This window comes from Haemorhous mexicanus, chromosome 3, assembly GCF_027477595.1.
Source record: "Haemorhous mexicanus isolate bHaeMex1 chromosome 3, bHaeMex1.pri, whole genome shotgun sequence".
NCBI classification, from domain to species: domain Eukaryota; kingdom Metazoa; phylum Chordata; class Aves; order Passeriformes; family Fringillidae; genus Haemorhous; species Haemorhous mexicanus.
The window spans coordinates 33,993,458-34,012,756 of record NC_082343.1 but is presented as its reverse complement, the minus strand read 5'-3'; the positions used below and the strand labels follow the sequence as shown (position 1 = coordinate 34,012,756).

The 19,299-nt window shown below is 43.7% G+C and overlaps 1 protein-coding gene across 2 annotated transcripts in view; it reads right to left on the bottom strand.

The window, feature by feature from the left end:
• AGPAT4 (1-acylglycerol-3-phosphate O-acyltransferase 4) overlaps window positions 1-11,043 on the bottom strand; it is a 73,761-nt gene extending 62,718 nt beyond the window's left edge. The window contains exons 1-2 of one of the 2 annotated variants that reach the window (XM_059841271.1): window positions 10,918-11,043; window positions 1,188-1,306 (exon numbers count right to left, since the gene is read on the bottom strand). The gene's annotated coding sequence lies outside the window, so the exon portion shown is untranslated. The remainder of the gene's footprint in view (window positions 1-1,187; window positions 1,307-10,917) is intronic. The other variant, XM_059841272.1, reaches the window with a different exon arrangement.
• Between the last annotated feature and the right edge of the window lie 8,256 nt (window positions 11,044-19,299).

Sequence of the window (19,299 nt, the reverse complement as noted above, 5' to 3'; positions counted from 1 at the left end):
GCATCTAACCCAGATAGGGACATTCTTTATAACAGTTTTCCTTTGGATACAGAACAGAAGACTCAAACCTCAAATGTCTGTTTAGGGACCAAGTCAGAAAGCATCTATTCATGTGACTAAGAGATTACATGTTTAGGTTTTATTCATTCTGACTCTTTTCTCTCCAACTTCCATTCTTCAGCAAGATCCAATGTGTTTTCTACTTCAGCTACTCTCAGCATTTCCTTCTGCTTACACTAACTGACCAGGAGGTCACAGAAGTGATATGCCTAGTGAAGAATTTTATGCCAGCAGAGGCCAATGAACAGTTCTATTTCATACTTCCAAGTCCGTCAGTGTTTTGAGACTACAACTAGAGATTTCATAAAGAACACAACTGTTTCCACTTTTAGAGAAAGCACACAAATGAAGCAAAGAAGTGCCACCCACTGTTTCCAAAGTTCATGTAGTATAAAGACTTACTGGAGTATGGAAAGCAACATGGTATGTATCTGACAGCATCTAGACTGAGATGAAGAGAGGCAAGTCAGTACTATACCTCTCTTTTTTTCAGTACATATTTGAAGCTTACATGAAAGTTTTCACTTTTATCTAGTCTTTGATTCAGTGTTCAAATGCTTTGTTGCAAGTTAAAAACAACCAACCAGATGATGATGCCTATTCTTGCATTTTGTCATCTAAACCAGATTCTTGGATGGATGAGTTACAAAGACTATTATGAAAATATGCTCAGGTCAGATTAAGCAGTTTCAGTAGTGCCTTTTAAGTCAGCATCAGTTGCCACCAAAACCCCTGTATTTGGCACTGGTGAGGCCACAATTGAGTACTGCATCTACTTCTGAGCCCCTCACTGCAAGAAGGACATTGAGGAGCTGGAGCACATCCAGAGAAGGGCAACAGAGCTGGTGAAGGGTCAGGAGCCCAAGTCCTGTGAGGAGTGTCTGAGAGAGCTGGGGGTTTTTAGCCTGGAGAAAAGGAGACTCAGGAGTGACCTCATCACTCTCTACAAGTCCCTAAAGGAGGGTGCAGCCAGGTGGGGCCAGCCTCCTCCCCCAGGCAGCCAGAGACAGGACAGAGTCTTCAGCTGTGAGAGGGGAGGTTCGGTTGGACATCACGAGGGATTTCTTCACAGAAAGGGCGATTAGACATTAGAATGGGCTGCCCAGAGAGGTGGTGGAGTCACTCACCTTGGAGGTGTTTAAAGGAAAGTCTGGACCTGTCACTCAGTGCCACGGTCTGGCTGACATGGTGGTGTTCTGTCACAAGTTGGACTCGATCTCTGAGGTCTTTTCCAACCTCACTGACTCTGTGAAAAGAGCACAGACAGCAGCACTGCATATATATCAGTGTATTTAACAGTGCTGCTGTACATGAAATATATAGGCAAAGCAAGTCACAGGAAGCCCCTGGGCTCTTCTCTGTCTGACAGTAAGCACCAAGCTAAGCAAAAGTGAGGTTGCATCCATGTGTGTATTCATCTGCAAGGAGACTGTATCTGCACAGGCCACACCAAAAAAACCCCAAATCTGGAGAAGAATTATCTATTTGCCTCATGCTTAATTAGGGTTTGAATCACTTTTCACCTCCCCCCAAAGGCACCTACTAGAGCATTTTTTCACTGCCCATCTTTGTTGTCAGCTGATGATAAGTTGCACTAAACTTCTCCAAGAAAAGTCTGTTTTGACCATGATGGTAACTGGTGAATGACTCGTCTGTCCTTACCTCAACACACAAACTTTTTTGTCCTATTTTCTTCCCTTGTCCTACTGAGGAAGGGGAGTTTGATGCAAACCAAGTCAGCCAAAGTCAACCTACCACAATTTCTCCAAAAATTCCCGAACTGTGGAAAAATTTGAACGTATCTTAAGACCTTTCCTCAAAGTTAAGAGAACTTAGGAATGCTTTTAGATTTTTATAAGGAGTCCTGCATTCCTGAGCTGCATATTGTTAAAATGGAGAGATCAGTCAGTCTGGCTGTTTCAAAAGCTGAAGAATACATACCATCTACCAGCAAAATTTAGAATTTCAAATTTATATACTTGGTATAAAACTGACTTACTGTTTATCTTCTAGTGAGCAAAGAGATAATTTGCATAACATAGTGTCAACTGAAGAAACAGAAATATTAATCTGGGAGTTTTCAAATGGTTATTGCAGCGTAATGCTTTTCCCTTCTCCCTTTTAAATTTTCTTCTTGCTGTGATCTAATGTAGGGAAAACAGCTACACAAACTCTGCATGCCTAGCAGGATACAAGTCCTCTGTGTACACATACCTTACTTGCAAAATGCCTAGCAGAGCTCCTGTTAGAATCAATGTTTATACAGCAAGGTGAGGAGGATAACAGCAGTTTGAGAGAGGCATGCATAGTCTGGGAAGGAGTGGGAAAGATGGGGAGCAACTGCCCAAGTTCTGGTGAGAAGCAGCTCAGTCTTGCTTTTTCCAGAAGCAAGAAATATTCAGGGAGGAGGGAGATGAACTTTAACACATATCAATACAAAACTCCTTGGAGATGCAACATTTAGAGACTGCAGCGCTTGACGCTGAGAGGAGGTATTTATTTGGAAAGAATAAACCCCTTGAAGTTAAGCACTTCTGTTCCAAGCTCCTAAAGAGATCCTCGAAAAATACGTGAAGGTGAAGTATATCAGTTATCTCGGGTGCAGAACACGAAGTTCACAAAAATAGCACTGGAAGGCAAGTTGCTTCTTTCCAAAATGCCAAGTGTTACTGTTCAACTGTTTCCCACATAGATTTCTGTACTTTAATACATTCATATATATACATATATAAAAAGCACAATTATCTGCAATTTGCTTGGGAAAAAATAAAATAAAGAGCTGCATTAAGATACTCAAGATGTAGATGAGTTTATCAGAGCTCAGTCTGAGAGTTCAGTCCTGGAGACCACTAAGTCCCTCTGTTTCCTTTTTTACTTCATTACTTGAACTGGGTCCATTAACCTAAAAAGTCACTTGCACTGACAACAAGGGCAGCACCACACAAAAGTAAAATTTAGGGACTAAGCAAGACAGCAGGACTAAACTGTAAAAAAAGACAAAAAAGTATACTAAGAATCTAAGCAGGATGTGGGCTATGTTGTCACACTAACAAAAGCAAGCTGGATAGTTCCTCAAAAATGACTGATGTGAACAACCACATAGGGTGTAGGACATGCAACTACATCACATGCTCACAGACAATTTAATATTTGTTTTCATGGACAACATTAAGTGCTTAATCAAAGGTAACCAGACCCACATGTTACTGTCATCAGGCACTCCATAAAAAATAACCCCCCTACAAACATGCTTCCACAAAGTCACTTCAGGGACTTGTGACATTCTGCAAAAGTGCAGGTGGCTTGTTAAATTACTGATTCTGAATGTTTGCAACAAACAAAGCCTTAGCAAATATAAAGACACCTATGAATGTCTGTAGAGATGTTTTTGCATTTTGAAATTTTGTACAGAACAGTCACGGACCAATTGGGGCAACTGTTCATTTGAAGTACAGAGATCAGAGTCAGTCTAGTTAGGGCACTGATCCTCAATGCACAGCCCAAGAAAAACCTCTCAAGGGTGAGATGCACACCATCACTCCTTACACGGGACGTTAACACATTAAAAACTACAGAGGCAGCAGGGGCAGTATAGCAGGATGTTGCCACCTGCATTGTAATACTTATCCAGCATCAAGGGCACACTGATCACCTCTACACTGGGCATTTTAGGAACAGATCCAACACAAGAGTAGCTACTGAGTTCTTCAGTAGTTATTATAGAAACACTTCTTTTAAAAGAGCCCAAATAAATGGCAGTAGGGAAGAAGGTCGACAAAGGATTATTCAGGAGCTGGTACAAAAACAGGACTGCTTTTTAAAATTATGCTGGGAGTCCAAACATTCTCTTGATAAGAGATAAGCTTTAGAAAGAAGGCCACTCCTATGAAGGCTCATAGCTTATGGCACTGATTGCCCTCACCTTGTTTTAAGAACTATAAATTACATTCACAGCAACACAGAGTCAGCACAAGGTACAGGAACTGCTTATACAGTCTCAACAGACAAAAAACTTCCCCTGCATCCAAACCATGTTTATGTGTGAGGCAACACAGAAACATGGGTCACATTTACTTCAAAGCTTCAAATATTTAATCCTCCTATTCTTACCCACAATGAGTTGCAAAGTTAGATTATAAAAGTATCACCTCCCAACTCCAGTCCTGCAACAAACACACCTCTAACACATAGGTCACTTCCCAACTCCAGTTCTGCAACAGGCAAACACACCTCTAACACATAAGCAGTTGTATCCAGGCAGAAGAGTTTCATATCCTCTCAGCAGACTTAGTAACATGAGCACATTTATTTCTCTGCAAGATCAAATCCTTCATGTATATAGGATTAGAAGGCAGTTATGGATTTTGTCCATTTTCTGCCTGTACTTATGCATCCCATTTGACAGGAAAAGCTGGAAAGATCCCTGTTGCTGCTCCCCTCTTACCTCCCCTGGTAAAGAGCTTGTGAAAGTTACACAGTAAATCCACGAACAGCCAACAGCAGAACCACAACCCGCCACTTCCCTAGACTCCAGCTTTCAACACAAAATGGTACTTTTCATACTCCTTTATTTGCCTTCTTTCCCACCCTCACATTTGCCTTGCATCACCTTTTTAAAGGCCACACATAGAGAGCAGGGATGGAAGGGACACATCCCACAAGGACTTTCAGCAAAAGCAGATGATACACTAGGTATAAATGCTCCTCTACAACCCAGGATGTATGTGCTCTGCTTTCCCTTCCTTTCTCCATTCCTCAAGAAATGCAAGCCAAGTATTCAGCAACTTGGATGGTTCTGTACCATAAATGACAAGTTACAACTTTAGCAGCAAGTGGGCAGTACTACATGCGTGTGCACACAAATATACATCTTTCCTGTTATTATTACCCTTAGAAGGAACTAAAGGCAGTGACAGATGCTACAAAGACATCAACTGGAAGACAAAAATCATCAGCACTGGGAAAAGGGTAACTTTCTTTCCTCACTTCCACATAAAGACCTCTTTAAATTTTCTGATATTGTGATTTATATTTTAGTAATTTTGGGTAATGTCTTTAAGCCTTTTTCTAGGAGCCTTAATTCCTAACTTGTGTGGCTTTATTGTTTTGTTTATTTAAAAAAATAGAAAGTGCAACTACAATATAACATAGAATTTGTGGCAGCAAAAATCTTAAAAGAAAAAAAATTGTGGCAGAGATTGGGCTTTAAATCACTGAGCTGAGAAATACACCATGGTGACACCACTGCTGGTTTCAAGTGCAACTTCCACCACTGAGCTGTGGGCCAGTAACAAATTCTCTATGGTCCCCAAAACCCCAGAATGACAACTTCAAACGTGGTGCCTCTCTCTGAGCAGCTGTATGGCCCCTGCTGGAGACAACCATGTCCTCCTGCCTGGCAGGTCTGCTGCCCACGCCGCCACAGATGCAACAGGTACATGGCACAGACCACATCCTTTGTGCTTCCCAGTCACACAGTATGAGCCAACAGCACTGACCTTCTCCATGAGGGAATCCAAAAGCTTCCAGTACAAATCACAAGACATTGTTAACTGTGCTGGAAACAAGAAGTGCCATTACCTGATTACAGCTCCAAGTGAGCTGTTAGGTTTTTGTATCTTCTGTGACAGGAGACAGTCTCCTTCAGCTAAGCCATTTGCATATTTTTAATTAATATGAAGCAACATTAGTATGCTCCATGAATACTAAGGAAATATTAAACAGAAAAAGACTCACAAGGCCTTTTTTTAACCTTTAAGTATTGATTTAATTTGTCTGTATTCTATCATATGATACTGAAGAGTATAAAGCAGCTGAATCTCTCCTTTATGAAAATCACATCCCAAAACTGGAAATGACAATGCAAACAAAAGATGTAGCCACACCAAGACAGATACACAGGATATCAGTACTTAGTCATTAAATACTGTTTAATGATTCTTTTTGTAAAAAGTAGTTTAACTGAAGAATTAAACTTCCAGATTTATTATTCAAATAAAACCAACTCGTGCCCCAAAGAGCTAATATCCAATACATAAACATCTTATAGCTGAGATGTGGGTGGCATGGTTCCAAAAAATAAGATGCCAGCTTCAGTGGAAGGCTCAGATGCATCTACACAGGAAACAACCAGACATCCAAATGCCAGGTAAAAACCCAAATAAACATGGTGACAACTTTACCCACATATCAGCAGTCACATTCTACATCAGTTTTTGCTCACCTCTGCCTCATGAGTGTTCAGAACTATTTTGTCACAGCATGGACTAGGAATACTTTCACCCTCCTCATTCTGCCTGACCATCAGTCCCCTAACAGCCTGATTTAATTTGAGAACTTCAGAGAATAAAAACCCTTATCACAGGCACCAGTAATAAAGGGAGGTTTCATTCTGGACCCGATTCAAACTCTGTTGAAGCCAGAAGAAATCTCTCAACAAGTTTAAATTGTCCTTGTTGTTTAGCAAACATTATGACTCCAAAACAGCTAAATGTGATGTAACTAATTAATGATCCTGTATTCTCAGCACCTACAGCCACAGCTAGTCAAAACCACCTTAAGCATCCAGCAAGATCATTCAGAGACAGTGTTTGATCTGACTGAATTTACTTTACTGGATGGCAAGCGTGCAGATGCTAACAGCTTCTAAACATGCAGCTAGAACTCCAGGAATATTTTTATAAATTTTGCACTTGACTAAGCATTAGATACATCAACACCTACATGGATTTTCTACAACATCACTGAACAACTGCATGTATCCAGGTCCTTTTAAAGCCTGGCTTAGAGCATTTCTCCTGCTTACTTTAAGTACTTTTGAGATATTTTTTACAAGGCTTAAATAGAAAAAAAAATCTTCATTTTGTATCTCCTTGAATGAAATGCAATATTTTTGCACACACTCAGAGGCACAGGCATGTAAAAAACATACAGTGAGACAGAATTGCAGAACCCCTGACAAATCACCTGTGACTTGAAGGGGGGAACCTCATAAATGATTCAAGAGCAGTTGTAGTCTGCTTGCAGGCAGAATACTTCAAGACCTTCTGGAAGTGCAGAGCAGTATCTGCAGTAATACTATTTTCCAAAATGCTCAAAAACGTGGTAAGAAGCAGCAATATCTGTGTGAAGACACAGATAATGTGGAGACAGTGAGAGAAGCAGACACAGTTTAACTTTCACAAAGCAGCTGTCACTTGAAATCATGTGCCATTTCCACATATAGACACCCCACAAATACATTTCTTTCCCTGTTTTTAATGGCAGGTATTGAGTCTTATCCTTTTTCCAACAAGTGAAAAAACCTGCATTATCTGCCAACTGAACCAGCATGGACAAACCTTTACATCCACCTGGATCTTGCTGGGATCCACGACTGAAATTTAACTTTGTTGCTCCAATTACAAGGAAATCTAGTGCACATCAGAGGCTTTTCAGATGTTAACAGTTCCACATGTGCTTGTCTTTGCCTGCAACTCCTAACCTTCTGGCAAGTAAACCCTCTCTCAGTGACCTCTATCTCTGACTCCTTTCCAGCCTAGGACTGGTTAATTACCTTTCCCCGTTCCTGTTATTTATGCTACAGTAGAAACCTCAAGCTGGGTCAGCCCTTTTTCAAGAAGCAGAAAATTATTTCAGTGTAAAGCTCTTTGTGGCAGAATATGACACAACAGACAGAAGAGCAGAAATTCGAAACAGTGGCCTAGGAAGTAAAAAGGCTTTAAGGTCAAGTTAAAGAACAGACCATTAGCAGGACCATAACCCAGCATCTCCTGGTGGGCTCACTACAGCTGTTACACTGCTCTGCTCAGCTCCTAACACATAGCTTATGTGCCTTTTCAGCAAATCCATTGCAGCCATCATATTTTTTCTCACATTATCAAAGAGGGGTCTTTGCAGCATTTTCATCCTTGCCACAACACACAGTTACACTCATTCATTTTCATTTCATCCTTCTCTGACCTTACCTTGGACCCTATATCCTTTCTAGTTCGAGGCACTGGAGGAAGACAGGGCAAAAGCATGAAAATGAAGTGAGTCAGCAGTTTCTGAGCAGCACACAAGCATTAGTCAGAGCTGATCAGGGTACTCACCACAGTCAGATGTTAATTAGCCTAAGATCACCAAACAACAGACTGGTGAGCAAACTTTCCCAAACACCTCAAAATGAACCACTGGGCAAGGCCACCCCTCAGATAAAGCATTTCAGGGAAAAAACATGCTCTCAGCTGCCACATACCAGTGCTGAAAGGCAACAAAGCACACAGGGTACTGTTCTGTCACATTTCTACTTCCCTTACAAAATGCCCACTGCATTCAGTACAACTAAATCAAACACACCTGATGAGACAGTTGCCTTGACTGGTATAATGTTCTCCCTAATAAGCAAGGCCCACAGCTGCAAAAGCTTTTCCTGAGTAAAGTACATGCACAGTGCCTTACTATGCACTGTTGCCCTCCTGCTCCCTGATCAGGACACACTGACAGCAGTAGTAGTGATGATATTAGTTAGGGAAGTGGTGTTCCACATCATGCAGTGGCAATTTGAGTTCTTAAAATTTAAGACCAAATTACTAATACAGGGTCTAAGGGCCACAAGTGCTCATTTGAAACACAAGAATAGTACCTTGCTACTCTCAGCACAGCTGTGACAGTGTCTTCCTGCAAAAAGAGATTTGAAGGGGTATTGTTCCCAGTCTTCACCTTCCAGCAACAAAATCAAGGGTACACAACACAAAAAACAATCCACGCCTTTCAGCACGGCAGAGTACAGCTGTAGGATTCTCATCCATCATCTGTAAGAGACCCCTTCTCCTAGAGAACTCCTGTCTGTTATGGTACAGTACGTCCATTAAACTGTGAGTGATGTACAGCCATCACTCCAGGAGAGCACACCTCACTCGAGAGAGATGAACACTGCTTCAGCACCTCTGCATTTGTGCTGGACAGAGCAAGACTTACTGTGAAAACAACCTTCCACCAAAATGATACCTACTGAGTTTCAAGAAACACATTAATTACAGTACTCTGGGCACAGTATTCTCTGTTCTGTGACTCTGAGCAAGTATTAACCTCTCTGCACAATTTCTCCACTCCTAAAATATGTTACTGCCACCTTGCTGAGAGGCACTTACTAAAATCTGTTAAAGTCCTTGCCAACAACACAACTAAACTTAAGAGCAACCTTTATCCATAAGCAGCTTTCAATATGTTCTCTTTTGTCTGCAAGCTTCCCAATACATTCTTCCACATGAAACCTGGCCCTGTCATCCATGAAACACAGTTAAAAGTTTCATTTTTCAGTACAGCTTATTCAGGCACTGTTAATGCAAAACATTAAAAGGGAAGAGGAAAGCTACACATAATATTTACACAAATTTCTAAAGTGAATAAATATGTGTTTCAATCCATAGTGTTTGGAAAACCACAGCATTGCATCAGATACAAGCAGCTAGAGAAAGAAAATGACAGCAAACATTTAGAGCACACCAACTATTCTACTGATCCATGCAGTCAGTCTTTACACAGAAGTAGTCCTGGCATATATAAATGGACCTCTACACCAATCTTATCTTTCATATGAGAAGTTAGAGAAAAAAAAAAGGCTGCAAATTTCAGCTTAAGCTGTTTCACAACAGTTTCTCTACTCCAGCAGTTTTTAATTCTTTTGCTACTCACTCTAGTGTGAAGTCATTATCGGTACAAGCTGAGGCTACAGTCGCCTGGTACCACAACTTCCTGGGCCGGAGGCATCACTGTTTTTAAACATATGCTTGGGTTTTGTATTGTTTGAGAGTTTCTGGCATCCTTCTACCTTATTGTAAAGCATTTTCAGTTTTCATGTAGCAGCAATGTTCCTCTCTCCCACACAAGCACCTGCCTGAGGTACATAATTCTTAGATGTCTGCACAGGGACTTAAACCACGACTTTTAGATATGTGTAACAAAAATAAGGATCAGAGGTCTTGGTGCGACATTGTTGAAACAGACTCTTTCGTGGGTTGTCTTTTCAGCCATTCGAGTGATTGCTCACTTGTTGAAATAAATGCTAAAAAGCATTACTTGTTATTTAAATAATGTTCACCACACGGTATCAGCCGACACACCTTAACTCAGTTCGCGGCCATTATTTAATTCAGCTTAAACATCCTTATGAACAGACGCCGATAGGTGAAAGGCAGAGCTCCTACAACACGTGAGCACGTCACCAGGGAGGCACACTGCCCCTCTCCCCGCCTCAGCTCACCGACTCCCGGCTACGGCGGACGGAGCAGCCGCCACGACCGACCCGAGTCCGAGCCCGGCCCGCTCCGGACCCCGCCGCGCCCGCTCGCTCGCTGTGGAGCGGCGCCTTCGGGGAGGCGGCAGCGAGCGGGCGATGGCACCCGCCCGTTCCCGGGGCAACCGCACCGCCCGCCCCATCCCCGGCCACCGCCAGCCGCGCCGAGCGGCCAGCACCGAAGGGAAAGTAGAAAGGGGGCACGCCCGCCCGGCGCGGCCGACGGGGGCTCGGCGGGGCTGGGCCGCTGTAGCTCCGCCGTTTCCACGGAAACCCCGGCGCGGGCAGAGCTCGCCACACAAAGGGGGCCCGCAGGCGGCAGGAAAATTCTCGGCGGCCGCGGGAGAAACGGTGCGGATCCGGGCGGCGGGGAAGACCCAGGCCGGCGGGGAATAAATCAGGGAACTTGTACGCGCAGCCCACCGCCCGCCTCTCCCGCCCGCCCCGCCGGCGGCTACCGGAGGGCGGCAGCGCCAGGGAGGGGCTGGCTCGGGGCTGTCCGCCCGGGGCAGCGAAGCCGGGCGGAGAAGAGGGGGCGGCCCCGCACCTGCGGAACGCGCCAGGGAGAGAGCACGTACCTGGCGCCGGCGGGCCTGGGCACGCGTGCCGCGCTGGGGCGCCGGGAGCGGGCGGCGGCCGAGCCGCACCGGCTGCCACTACTTTGCACGCGGCGGGAGCGAGCGGGCGGCTCGGGCGGGGCCGCCAGGCTCCACCCGCCGGGCGGCTCCACTCCGGGAACGGGGCCCCCCACGCCTTCCCCTTCCCTTCCCGCCGTCGGCATGTCACTTCCTCCGGGGGCGGTGGGAAGGGGCGACCCCTCCCCGCACCGGCCTCGCCCGACCTTCGGGGCGCTGCCGGAGCGGAGAAGGAGAGCTCCCGGTGGCGCGCCGCGGCTGAGGAAGGGCCGCGGGCTCCGAGGAGGGAGGGGGAGCCGGGGAAGCGGCGGCCCGGGGGAAGGGGCGCGACATAGTGCCCGTCCCCTGAGCGTCGCCGGCGCTGATCGGAGCTGGGTGCTCGTCTTCCCCCACCGGGACGAACGCGGGGGGTTGCGCACCTGTGACTGTCTGACCCTTCAAGTAGAAACCCGGCAACAAAAAGGAGCTCCACGGCCTGGATGCTGTGGAAAAAGAAATGCCGTGGCAGCCATCCAAGCACCGAGTACACTGACACACAGTATTCACTCTATGTGACAACGCAAACATTTGCTGCCAGGCTCTGATTGTGGGGTGAAAAGCAGCTTCCATGAATAGAGAACAGCAGGAACTGAGTCTATTATAAGCACCCAAAGCATTGGAAGGTGATGGTGACTGGGATGACATACCGCTGGGACAGCACTGTCAGCTGCTGGATGTCTGGTTATAGCGGGGCTGGAGGGCTCCCGGGGCTGGGCGCTGGCAGGCGGTGAGATGGACAAAGCAAAGCCCCGTTACAGTCCCGGTCCATACCAGCCACATAGAATCCCTGTTTGCCTTCAACGTAAGATGAATGAAAATTGAACACTTGTCGTGGTTTAACTCCAGTCGGCAACTACTGGCTAGGCATCAGTCAGTATCTGCTTGGCACTCTACTGTGCACCACTTGTTTTTCCGGGGTTTTATTCCTCTCTCTCCTTTTCATTACATTTATCGTTATTGTTGCAATTATCTTTAGTACTATTGCTCTTAGGGAGCAGCAATGGCAAGGCTGCCTCTCAAGGGAGGGAAAGCCTGAGCTGAGGGTAGCCATGCCATGGGCAGTGTACTCGCTAGCCAGAGCACTTGGCCACAATACCTGAGCAGGGCAGTGGCAGCAGAGTGCAGCTGCACTGAAAGTCCTAGACAAGATGAAGCAACAAAACAGGTCTAAAGATTGTACAAAGAGCAGCAGAAGATAAGGCCGCAGCTAGAAACAGAGCTGCAGTAGGGTTGGGAAACAAGGCAGGAGACCAAACCAAACATGTATGTATCTACTAGAAAGCTCTGACAGGGATTAAGGGCCCAGACCTGGGCTTAAGTGGAGCTCTGGCCCATGGGCCATGTGTATGTGGGTCCCAGGTGAGACTGGTCAGGGCTCAGATATAACTGTGCCATCAGTTCCCTGATAGGTTCCTGCTGATGGGGTGTGTTGAGTGTGCTGTTCAGGAGGTCAAGATTTAGTCACCTTCTTTCCATTTGGTCATGGAGGAGTTGAATCTAGGTCACTACATGCTGAACTGCTATGTCGTGAGAGATTGGTAAAGAGAGTTTCTTCAACCATATTTTAAGTCTGACCCAGTGGCTGCATTTTGAAAAAGGGCTTATTCCAGGCAGAGGAAAAAAAATTAAAATCCGTGAATGAGGCACTTAATTATGGAGAATGGCTGGGTTTGTAGAACAGCCATGTCCAAAGCATCCCCAGCCACCTACCTGAAGCAGCTGTGTGTACTACACAGACACATTCTTGGGGTATTATTCCAAGGTATCTTACTCAGGTGTTACTCAGGAATTCTAGGTGTTATTCTGAGAGCCAAGACTCCAAAAATCAGGCACTCCGATGCTGAGTGTGGTAGTTTCTCAACACGTTTTACTTAGTTTTCCTTGAAACCAAACTCTCTGCAGCTGGTTATTTGTATGTTCTGATTTTCTGTGAAGCCATAATAAAAATCTGCCTTCTTGCTTTCATTAGTGTTAAGCTGCAGCTGAATGTAATAGGCTTTATGGACGCTTTACACCTGAGAAAACCTTCCACATGCTAGTTTTGATACAGTACATCTATTTTTCAAAAGCCTAACCAGAAATATATGAATTATAAACCTCTCTTATTTAAGTTGGGGATTAAAAGCTAAGTCTCATGAAGGTATTAGATACCATGGTAATGACTGAGACTCAAAAACACAAAGAAAAAACTTCTGTGCTAAGAGCAGGCCTTGTGATGTTCTCACTGAGTATTTTCTAGGTATTGGAACAAGGAGGATAGAAAGGAATCAGATTCTCTTTCTGTAAGCTCTGCCCTCCAGAGCACTGAATGGAGTATGTCTCAATTTTGGCATTCTTTGTACTGAGTGCTTGGTTTGCACTCTCAGTGCAGTTTTTTTTCCTTGTTGCTGGGGGGTATGCAAATACTTTTTTTGCATTGGGCAAGATTCAAGAGTTGAATCAGGAACTTACACCAAGCAATGATGCCTCCCAGCTGTCCATCACTGTGTGAAACAGGTGATTTTCAGTGAGTTTCCCTGTAAGAAATAAACATAACAAAAATGTGATAACAACAACAATAACAAACAAAAACCACAAAAAAAAAACCCCAAACCACCCTCATCCCCCCCAGTCCCATTGGGCAAAGTGTGCACTCCAAACGATGAGGAAGCCAGGTATCTGTCATGGCTGAAGCAAAATTACCTGCTTGCTGGTTCTCACAGCAGGACCCTAACCCTGCTCACCACATGCACTTTTAAATGACTTGTGAATTTGACTTCAAAAATTTTATTGCAGGCAAAAGCTTGTCTGTCCTGGAAAGTTCTGCAGTGCTACTTATGCCAGCGCAGAGGAAAGAGGCGGCACCCCTGCTTTGGATGCTGCCAAACTGATAGGGTAGATACTAACATAGGGATATACTGGGATACACTGCCATGAGCAGCTGGACTCAAGAGGTCCAGTTTGCTCTTGCTGCATGACCTATGGTTAGAATCTCCAATATCTAATAAGGTGTGGGTTATAAAAGGCTCATTTCCTTCATTTAAAAGCGTTCCAAATGGTCCTCTTAGTGTAAAAAAGGCTGAACTGCAGGGTGTCCCTCATGCCAGCAATAACAGGAAGTCTTTCCTGTACTTGGCTTATCCGTCTTTATGAAAACTGTGGGAAAGTAATTGTGTCTGAGATCTCTGCTGCTTTTTGGGGATTGATTAAAATCAGCTAACAAGGTCAAGCAGGAATTATAGTAAGGATTGATGTGTATAGTATGACTGCATAATCCTTTCCCACTAGGAAACCACATGAAAATATCTATACGTAGGTTAATATAAGGTGACAGTTTATTTAAGTATGGAAACCAAAACTGATGCAATGCATTGTAGTAATAATAGAAGTTGTAATGCGGCTGCAGGTGGACCAGTTTAAATAGGCCAGTGGGGGAGTGCTATTGAAAATCACACCCACTCCCTGTGTAATTAATTTTTCTGGGCAAGCTTTTCTAGTGTGAACTAACCCCAGCTGTGACACCTGCCGTCTTCTCCTCTACCTCAGCTGTACTGTGGATCCACTGGTTTCATACAGAAACTCCCACTTCCCTTCAAAGAAGCCACACAGTACTCACAAATGGAAACATCCTGTTAAAACTAGACCCTGTGGCCACAATTAATTTCAGAATAGACTCATTCTTTAATTGAACAGGCATTAGCAAAAGAGATGTGTGAGATGAGGTACAGGAATTTATGCTCCAGACTGTCCAATTTGGCCCTTTGCAAAGTCTAGTCTATACAGAAGGAATACTGACTGAGTTGCCAAAATCTGTTCCTTTGAACATGTTTATTCTTTCAGCATGCTTTATTTTCTGCAACAAGTCTACGATTACTAATAAGTTACGTAAATTCTTCACAATTTTTAAAGAATACAATTCCTTTAGTAAATACCAAGGATCTTACCATACAAAATGTTTTCCAGATTACTCTTTTCAGAATTCCACCAAATATTTTCATATCTGCTGACATCCACAAAATAAATACTCCTTACACATGTGTAAATATTATTTCTGTAGCTGTTTTAAGTATTCAACTTGAGTCTACCTATGAGGAGGAGAGGATCCTTTGTTTCTCTTTACATATGTAACTACTACAAATGTCACAGATTTGTTTTTCTTGTTTTCTTACATGGACTACTTTGGGCTGAAACTTTGTGATTCAGGTGACTGGCTTTAGATATATATACATGTAGAGGTGACAGAGCAGATCTTCTAGACACACACAGACATATGTGCACACACATTCACACACATGCAAATACCTACCCCATGACAGGAGGAAACCTTGCAGCTCTGATTAAGCGTGGTTCAGAGTGTGACAAAACAGTGAGGGCTTCAACAGCACCTTGGAAATGCAGAGATGCAACATCTGTTACTGGCATGGTCATGAGTGCATGTGGGTGGAATTCCTCTCAGATCTTAGAGGGAAGATCTCTTTGGAGCTGCAAAGGTAAGGGTTGTTTAGAGGGTACTCAGGAAACTGCAGAAAAGCTCACATAAGGAACTGCAGAAGAAAAATCTTGGTCTGAACACTTGGAAGCTGGAGTAGCACAGACCCTGTAAAAAGAAATGCTGTTTGTGCATAACTGTTTACATCAAGGAAGCATGGCACATTGGCTGCTCTCCAGGTCTTCAAGGGCAATACCTAGTTTGCATCTGTAGTTACAGAGACATTTACAGTCAGAAACAAATCACACTTTTATTCTTGTTGCTTGCATATGTACATTTCCTCACCTAGAAGAGGAAATTACTTCAGTATGATGAGAACAAGGCTGCTTTATGCCACAGTAGTGTGTAGAGATGAGCTATGTGAGCCTGCCATTTCGAGCTTTGTACAAATTTACATAAAATGGCAATCCCTGTGATAAGCGGGGTCTTCTTGATCTAGCTTGTAATTAATTCTGTAGCAGTGTCCTCACCCTGCGAATGGCTGTATCCTCACCCCACCCATAAAAGACAGCAGCTTTAAGCCACATTTAGAGCATTTATCTTCATTCTGCCAGGTAACAACTCTAGTTCCGTTGTCAAATTTACACTGAAGTTAGTGTTTGATTATCTGTTCAATCACACAGAATTGGAAAGGTCATTTTAGAAAACCTTGAAGAAGAGCCAGGAAAAAGACTCATCCTCATGCATTGCTCACTGAAGAACATGTTACCTGCTGTGTATCCTCTCACCAACCCCACACCACACTGTCCATACTGGAAATAAAGACAGGACTTAACTCTTGTCTTACCAGCTGTAGCTGTCTCTACCCCACGTTCTCTACAGGCTGCTTTTGTAAAGACAGCTTTATCTGAAGGGATAAAAAGAGCTAATTCCCAAGAAGAGTCTACTTCCCAAGAAAATTATGGTATAAACCATGGTTTGAGTGCTAGGAAATAATCACTAAGCAACAGTCTTTATACAGGGTCTTCATATGGATAGTAGATATAGCTTTTTCAATTTCTGTGCAGTCTTAGGTATTTGAAGAGCAGATTTGGGTCAATTTTTAATCTGTATACTTTAGTAGAGCCCACTAATGATTCATAAAGGTCCTACACTTTAGAGACATTGCGTAAAGTATGGTTATAGATCACTCAAGGGTTAAATTTAGTAGTACACCTTATAGACTAATTCTCTGTGTCAGCAAATTCGACTCCTCATAAATTGAGCTAAGTGACATACTGTACTGTTGCTTTCTTTCTCATAATGAGCCACAGGTTGATGAAATAGATTTTTAAATAAAAAAGGCATTAGCTAAAAGCTAATTGGGTAAAAGCTGGATACTTACAGTTTTTATAAATGTCTGTTACACACATTAAGGAATGAAAAAATTCAAAACATCAGTTTTGGTACTAAATTGCAGAAAGAGATTGCATGATACTTGATAACAGGAAATACAAAGAGCATTAGCAGCTCAGGATTTAGAGGAAATGAGTAAAAGAGCCAGGTAAGATCTTGTACTGGTTTTGTCTTGGGCTGTCAGATATTTGTGATGTGAAAAATACAAGTGAAAAAATACAGTACACTACAGACTGCTTTATTCCACTAAATGGAGCAAATCTGTGTTCTGTGAAAAGAGTACAGGACACTGTATTTCCTCTAATTTCTTCCTGTTGACCTTTCTTCCCCACTGAAGTCATGGTTTAGGGAACCAATATATTTCCAGTGTCCCAAAAGGTCTTAGCTCTTCATTTTCTATAATTTGGCCTGATCTTGCTCCCAGTGGCATTTCCTTGATTTCAGAAGTGGACACAGCTTCAGAACTGGCTATTGAATAAGGATACTGTATTAAGAAAATTACTAACTTCCAGAGAAAAGAAAAATAGTTCCTGAATCTAAAACTCTCAAGTGAGTATGGAAACCTTAGAACAGAAACGTTTTTACATAAAATACTTGAAAATCTCTGGCTTCTACTAATCATTTACCTGTGAATACTAATAATGGTGTTTTATGCATGCTTGGTTCCAGTCTATATCATGTCATGCTATCCCACAGCCTGTTCATGGGGTGAAATTTAAATGGATTTGCCAGGGATCTAAGAAAGGCATGTAGTCCAGGGATACATTTTGGTAGAAGCAAACTAGGTGATATTGCCACACCACTTCAGAGGTTCTCTATAAGCATTACCAGACACACAAGATCAGGCCATTTCTGTAAGAGCTTGCTTTTGCCTCCAGCTGCTCCCATGTGATGTCTGTGTTTTTGACCGCCTCAGTCCTAAGTGTGGGTGGCTTCCAGCACAAATCACAGAAGCTCCCAGGAGTGTTTCAGTGTAAGGGCCCTGGCTCTCTGTCTATGCTAGAAATCAGCCCTTCCATCATTTTGATTTGAGTTGGAAGGGACCTTAAAGGTCATTTAGTTCCAACCCCCCTGCCATGGGCAGGCACACCTTCCACTAGACAGGGCTGCTCAAAGCCCCATCCAGTCTGGCCTTGAACACCTCCAGGGATGAGGCATCCACAGATTCTCTGGGCATCCTCTGCCAGTGCCTCACCACCCTCTGAGTAAAGAACTTCTTCCTGAAATCTAATCTAAATCTACCCTCTTTCAGCTTAAGGCCATTCCCTCTTGTCTTATCACTACATGCCTTGAAAAAAGTCCCTCCCCAGTTTTTTTGTATGCCCCTTTCAGATACTGAAAGACCACAATGAGGTCCCCCTGGAGCCTTCTCTTTTCCAGGCTGAACAACCACAACTTTCTTGGCCTAACTCCATAGGAGAGGTGCTGCAGCCCCCTGATCATTTTTTTGGCCCTCTTCTGGACTGGCTCCAGCATGTTCACATCATTTCAGTGCTGGGGGTTCCAGAGCTGGATGCTGCACTCCATGTGAGGTCTCATCAGAATGGAGTAGAGGAGGAGAATCACTTCCTTTGACCTGCTGGCCATGCTGCTTTGGATGCAGCCCAGGGTCCATCATTGCTTCCCCATGGTATCTTTTTCTCTTCTGTTCTTTGATTCTATGAAAACCAAGCTGAAGCTAGGGGATAGCTAAGGGTATGAATGACAACAGGCCGTGGAAGTAGTCAGCAGTCTGAATCCAGCAAAAGACGGTGGCAAATCAGAGCCTGTTTATTCAGGCAACTCCTTCGTAGTCAATGTGAAACTGCATTGTGAATTTGAAACTGCAGTCTACTTCCTCTGGGAAAAAAACACTGCAATAGATAGTAGATAGCAAGCTCTTACAAACCATTGGCAGGCTGTTCTGAAACCAGTCCTCAGGTTCCTGGAGCATCACATTGCTTGAAACTGCTGGGTCCCTTGTCACCAATTTAATACATTCATCAAACCTGAGGCAAAGGCCTTGCTCCAAATACCTCTCCTACAGGAAACTGTGCTAAGTGACCCTATGGCTAAATGCCCAAATAGCTCAGCCAGCAATTGGGCAGTACTCCCACTTGGCCCTGGAGGAGTGAACCTCCATGAGATGGCCATCTAAACCTGGTAGTAAGATACTAAGGTGGTACCTTAGAACAGTTGCTAAGTGTGGCCTTCTCAGAGGGCTGCCTGCTTCACAAATCCTTCCTCCTGGAAAATTGTTGGATACAGTACACGAATAGAATGGACTATTTTCTGAGAAATATTTACTTTACAGTTCAACATCAGAATTACTTAACTGGGCATGTGTTTGTATTAGATGGTACAATGAAGTTTTACAGAAGATGCAGTAGGAAAAGCAGAGGTACCAAAGCTGGGTGCAGTACAGGTCAGATCCTTTATGTGTGATGTATTAAAAACTCATGGGGACAAAGGATCTGTGTAGCTGTTTGGGGGCACTTCTTGCT